This window comes from Lemur catta, chromosome 1, assembly GCF_020740605.2.
Source record: "Lemur catta isolate mLemCat1 chromosome 1, mLemCat1.pri, whole genome shotgun sequence".
NCBI classification, from domain to species: Eukaryota; Metazoa; Chordata; class Mammalia; order Primates; family Lemuridae; genus Lemur; species Lemur catta.
In genome coordinates this window covers 79888722-79895827 of record NC_059128.1, presented here as the reverse complement: position 1 = coordinate 79895827, position 7106 = coordinate 79888722, and positions in this window count along the sequence as shown.

Genomic DNA, 7106 nt, shown 5'->3' with positions numbered 1-7106 from the left:
AGAATGCTCTCCTGCACAAGACCCACCCATAGATATGAAGCAGGCAGAATCAGACTGCTGTGGGAAGGAGAAGAGAGGATCTCGTAAAACCCTCACCCATGAGGCTTGCGAAAGACTGAGGTTGACCCTGGAGCACAGAGAACACTACCACCATGAGAATAGTGCCACGTAAAAAATTATGGCGGTCCACTGTTGTGTAGCGGACAATAGCGTGGACAGAGGCCCCTCTACGGTACACGTAGAAAAGGGCTGTTGAGAGCTAAGATGGGACAGAAACCCTTTGGCACCACAGGCTGAACTCTAAAACAAAAGGTAACAGCAATCCACCGCTGTCACACGTGGCAGGTTATGACAGGAGTGACAAAATCCAAACCAGGTCAACTCCACCCCTCCACACAAACATACGAATGGCCCATTTCCATGAGTGAATGAATAGACTTTACCTCAGGTTTGAATGGTCTTTTATATAAATTGTGAAGCATTTAATAAAAAGCTATGAGACACACAAAAGAGCAAGAAGGAAAAAATATACTGTCAAGAGACAAAGCAATAATAAAATACTCAGAGATGACCCTGATATTGTATCTAGGAGACAGAGACTTTTTTAAAGAAAAGTTATGATTAATGTGTTAAAGTAACTTGTGAAAGAAGTGGACAACATGCATAAAAAGATACAGAATTTCAACACAGAGAGGGAGAAATTATAAATGAAGAAACAAATGAAATCTAGAAAAAAAATAATATCAGAATAAAGAATTCTTTCAGCAAGCAGAAGTAAGACTGGATGTATTTGATGAAAGAATCATTGAACTTGATGATAGATCAATAAAAATTATCTAAAACTAAAACACAAAGAGAAAGCATTATATCTTAACTGTTCCAAAATTTAAAAACACACAAACACTAACAACCCAGAATTAAACATTTGTGTAGTATATCTTTCAAAAATAAAGAAAAAATAAAGACTTTTTCATTGAAACAGAAAGTGAGAGAATTCATTACCAGCAGGCAAGAAATGCTGAAGAATGCTCTTCAGGGAAAAGTGGTATGATACCCAATGAAAGTAAATTTAGATATGTACCAAGAAATGAAGAGTGCCACAAATAGTAAAAGATAGAAAGATGAATATAAAAGATAGTTTCCTTATATTTAATCACTGTAAAGAGTAAGTGACTGTCTATAGTAACAATATATTTTGGCAATTATAGTATATCTAGAAGTGAAATTTATGATAACAATAGCACACAAGATGGAAAAGAGGAAGAGAACTTAAACTCTTGTATACATTTGACACTATATTTCATGTGGCATAATATTATGAAGATAAGTTGTGATAAGTTAAAAATGCAAAATGTGACTCTAAAGCAGTAAATAAAAAATTAGAAAGACTATAATTACTAAGTTAAGTGGAGATAAAATGGAATAATTAATAATATTCTATCTAAACTCAAATAGGAAAGGGGGGAAGAACAAAACAGATGAGGTGAATAAAAAACAACTGGTAATTTGGTAGACTTATTATTAGTAGTAATATGGTAGACTTATTAACATTATTATTATTACCGATTATTAACATTCTCAGTAATACATGAAATGTTAGTGATTAAACTCCTCTATTTAAATACAGAGAATGATAGCTTGGATAAAAATAAAAACAAGACAAAACAATATGCTATCTACAAGAAATATACTTTAAATATAGAGAAATAAAGTGTGAAAAATGAAATAATGTAAAAGCACTAATTAAAAATACTTTGAATGAGTCTATTAAGATCAGAGAAATTAGACTTCGAAGGAAAGAAATACTACCAGGGATACAGAAGGCAACACAAAATGATCAAAGTGTTATTTCATCAAAAAGACACAGAGAATTCCTAAATGTGTTGCCTCTAATAACAGAGCTTCAAAATGCAGAAAACAAAAGCCAACAGAACTAAAAATAGGAATAGAAAAATTCACAATTATCAGTGGAGAATTACACCCCTTCAATAATTTATAGAATGAAGAATACCCAGAAAATTAGCAGGGATGTAGAAGACTCAAGCCACACTGTCAACCAAGTTGACATGATTGATATTTATAGAAAATCCCACACAATAATAGCAGAATTCATATTCTTTGTGAGTGTATACAGAATATTTACCAAGATTGATCATATTCTGGGCTAGAAGACAAGTCTTAATAGTTTGAAAAGAATTGAAGTCACACATACAAGTTATGATCTCTGATTACATCAAATAGAAACTAGAAATTGATTACAGAAAAGATACTTGGAAAATGTCTAAATAGTTGAAAATCAGAACAAATACAAACAATTCTATTATAATTCATATGTTGAATTTTAAAACAATATTACAAGGGAAGATGGAAAATATTTGGAATGTAATGAAAATAAAAAATACAACATGTCAATATTTGGGAAATGCAACATATTAGTATGAGCATTAAAAGCTCATATTAGAAAATAAGAATATCTCACATCAGTAATCTAAGTTTCTATCATAATAAAGTAGAAAAATAAGAGTGCATTAGACTGAAGATAAGCATTGGGAAGGAAAAAAATAACAATAAGTTCAGAAATCAATGAAATTAGAGAGAGAGAGAGAATGAATCAATGAAGCCAAAAGCCTAGCCAGACTGATTAGGAAAAAAAGAAAGAAGGTATGAATTATAATACCAAAGATTTAAAAACATCTTTCCTACAAATTAAAAGGAGACTAATGGAATATTACTGAAAATTTTATGCCCATAAATTTAAAAACTTAGATGAAGTGGAGAAATTCCTTGAAAGACACAAACTACCAAAGTTCATTCAAGAAAAATAGATATCCTATATAGACTTATATCGATTAAAGACAATTAATGTGTGGTCAAAAGTGTTTTCACAAAGCACATTTCACTGTGAACTCTACCATTTAAGGAACAAATAATACCAATGCTACCCAAGCTCTTCCAGAAAAGAAAACAGCAGGGAACCCTTCTGACACATTGTATGAGGCCAGAATTACCCTGATACTAAAACCAGACAAAGACATGTAAGTAATTAAAATTGCCCTATCACAAATAAACATAGGCAGAAAAAGATCTTTAACAAAATAAGAGAAAACCCAGTAATGTATACAAACAATAATACATGATCAACCTTTGGAAAATCAAGTAATGCAAAGCACTTTTAAAATCTGTATTGGCAGATTTCTAAAGAAAGAAAAAGCTACATAATTGTCTGAATATATAGAGAAAAAAACATAAAAATCTATATCCATTTATGATAAAAATCTTTATCAAATAAGTACTGGAAGGACCTTCATCTGTTTCTGCTTGGTTCACTGTGTTGCATTGTGCATGCTTAGTTTAAGGAGTTGATAAATATTCAAAGAGGAAACTCTGCGGGTAAATGTGGGCTGCTATCTACTCTGGGTCCCACCTAGCTCTAAAATTTCACTTGATTCATCAAACAATCCCAGTTTAGAAAAGACATAGCCATGATCATTTGTGTGCTGTTCAGGCTGGCCTCGCCAGATATTCTCCCTCAAAAGAACATCTCTGAACAGCAGCATCATGTCCGTGCTGGATGCCTCCCAGAGAAAATTAATCATAATACCAGGAGTTAGAAAGATCTTACACAGATTTGAGAAATATTGCATTTCTTTACCTCAATGTCCACATTCTACCTGCTGTGTTTCATTACAAAATCCAAATATCACACAAAAACATCACAGCTACACTTCTCACTGTATGTATTTTAATCAAAAATCGTTGATCCTTGTGATATTGGCCCTGCAAGCAAAAACTCCCCTTTGTGTTAAGAAACACTACATTTTATCATCACTATGAGATCCATTCCTTTTGGAATGGTAAAAATATTTCCAGTAAAATCAAAGGGAAAACATCATACTGAAATGAAACATACTATGTGAAAATTAGCAGAATATATTGTTTAGATTGATGAACTCCTCATTCATTGTCTTGCGCTTTTAGAAAATGCATAATTTTTGGCCACATTTGTTTATATATATTAGCCATGGTCATGAGGCCTTGTATCTTTCCTTTGCCTATGTTGCTTCAGCCCTTCAGAGACTGGTCAGTCCTTTTAGAAAATCCATACACTGAATTTGTCTACAAAAACAAACAAACAAAAAACAATGCTGGCTTTTGAAATTCTTACAGTTTAGAAGTTCTTGCAAGTGTTGGTTGATGTTTTTGTGCTTTCTTGCTGAATTACATTTATCCAATAACTTCTACATTTTCTTTGCTGATGTCTGGATGTGCACCTGCCTGATTTGGTTTTCTTAGATTCTCTAGGTTTTCACAGAGAGCCAGAGCACTAAGGGATTTTATATCCAAGAAATATATGAAGAAATAAAGCAAATATTTTTTATTATCCGTCTGGCTTTATCACATTTGTGTGGGACTGGAAGTTCTAATATAAATATAGATAGCAGTGCCATATACTGGGATCTAAGTTTCCCTAAAGTTAGAAAGGACACCAACAACCATGCTTTATCTATGCCCCACCCCTCACCAAAGTGCACAGGGAACCACGTATAAGGCATTGTTGTTCCTAACCATTTTTTTTAAATGGGTACAGAAATAATGAGCAGTTCAGAGACTCCCCCAGAAACTTCCCCAAAGGAATCCAGGCCTTCACTGTGGCAGGATCCATGATTTTATAATGCTGTGTGTACCGTATGTAACTGTATCTTCTTCACCTTTATTATAGAACTGAGAAAAAAAATAAAACATGTTCAGTTCTGGCAAAGGCGGCCATATCCCTTGCTTCCACCGTCCTCCTCTTCCCACATTTAATCCAGTTAATCAACTCTTGCAGTCTGGCACCACACCACTTCATTATTTAGTTGGCTTATTATCAAGTAAAACTTGTTGCCAGGCTGGTGGTTCTGACCTTCTAACCTATTTCCAGTAATTGCTCCTTTTTTCTTAATAATATTGTATGATAAAAAGTATGTGAATTTTGAACAGCTGGGCTCAAGTCTCAGGTCTGCTAATTTTAGGGGTGTGACTTTGAACAAGATACTTAACCTTTTTGAGTCTTCGTTCCCTTTCATTTTTAATTCTATAAAAATGAGGCTGATTATTCATACTCTGTAGGGTGTGATAACCTAATAAAATAATGTATATTAAAGTGTTTGGGACATAATGGACACAATAAATATTAGCTCCTTTGTCACTCAGAGTCCTGGCACAATATAGATTACGCACATAAATGTTAATTAAAGATAATTGAATTAAGGTGTTTTATACAGAGGTTAAGGAATAGAAAGCAGATGGTGAAGCATGCAGGAACTGACAGGAAATGGAAGCTGTTATCGCCCTCGGGCCTGAAGGGATGAAGAGATCCGTGTCCCTGAACAGAATGAGAGCCGCAGGCGGGTGAGGGGCTGCTCGCGGGATCCATGGCCTTCAGGAGAAGAAGGCAGCCACTGCCAGATCCCCTCTGCCAGGGGTGCAGGGAGGGTAGGTGGAAGCAGAAATGATATCACAATCTCCCCTTATCTGTATATCCTTTAATGTCTTTCACTGACTGATCCCAACTGGAAACTAGAGGGCAAGGAAGCCCAAATAATGCTGGCCACAGCCACTACCTCACTGGGGCACAGAGTAGGAGAAGGGGAAATGGAGGATCTAAAGTGGAAAATGAGAGTTCTTATCTCTCTGCATCTGAGTTCTACTCAGCTACAAAAAACAATGGTGATCTAGCACCTCTTGTATTATCCTGGATGGAGCTGGAACTAAGTGAAGTATCCCAAGAATGGAAAAACAAGCACCAGATGTACTCACCATCAAATTGGTACTAACTGATCAACACTTACGTGCACATGTGGAAGTAACATTCACTGGGCAAGTGAAAAGAGGGAGAAAGGGATGGGTAAATTCACACCTAATGGGTGTGGTCTGCATGGTCTGGGAGGGGCATGCTTGTAGCTCTGACTTGGGCAGTGCAAATGCAATAGACGTAACCCAAATGTTTGTATCCCCATAAAAATTTTGTAATAAAAAAGAAAATAAAGGGGAAAATGGAGAACTATTAGCACTGTTTCTTTTCTTCACCTACCACCTCTATCACTCCAGTGTTCTATTTATCTACACCGATCACTTTTCCTACTATTAGCTGTCGATAGACTATGAGGTCTTTGAATGCAAGGACGGCATTTATTCATGACTCCAGCATTTCCTAAAGGATGCACCATTAAACAGGCTGTATGTAGAAAATGCAACCTATTATATATGCCTTTTGGAAAAGCAAATTAGCAACATAAATGTTCTTTGAAAAGCTCTTAACAGTCTTGTACAAAAGAAATAACAATAATAATAATAAATATTTGCCCACAGAATTGTTTTTCAAGTAATATCACTAATACATAGCCATAGTTCCTAGAAATGCAGTTTTGAAAATTACTGCATTCCTAGTGCCTAGCTCGGGATACAGAATATATTATACACTTAATAAAAACTGAGTAAATGCATAAATCATGGAGTCCCTCTATGGCTGGGTACTGAATTGTTCTTGCCAAAGTTCTCACGTTCTCTTCATTTTTCTACTCCAGAAACTGGAATCATGTCTGTTAACTGTAGTGTGATTGACCAGAGCTCCACATCTTCCTTCAAGGCTCCTACCTGGCTAGCTGCCTGTGAGTGACCTAACTGCATTATGAAGGAACCACGAACATTATCGTCATCATAAAGACCTCTACATTTTGCTTCTATTTCAGATTCCCATATATGATGGTCTGTCTATGTTTGGGGACATCTTATTGCTCTTTAGAGAAATATCAAGACTACCAGAGTCATCTGGCTCTGAACTCAGAAGATGTCACCTTCAAACCACTGTCTTAATTTCTTTCGTTACCTATACCTAAGTACGTTCCACTAGCAGTGGTCTTATCACATTGGATAAAGCTATTTTAGTTTTTGATCTCTCCCAGTGAAGGCTGACTACCAATTTTCCTTCTATACACAGACTCTTGAGCAGGCAGTATCATCTGATTTGTTTATTTTCTAGGTCAATAAATCCACAAGGATTAGATAATACTAGTGTAGAACTTCCTTGAAGTAATACCCTCTCCCCACTGTCACAGTCCCTTTCT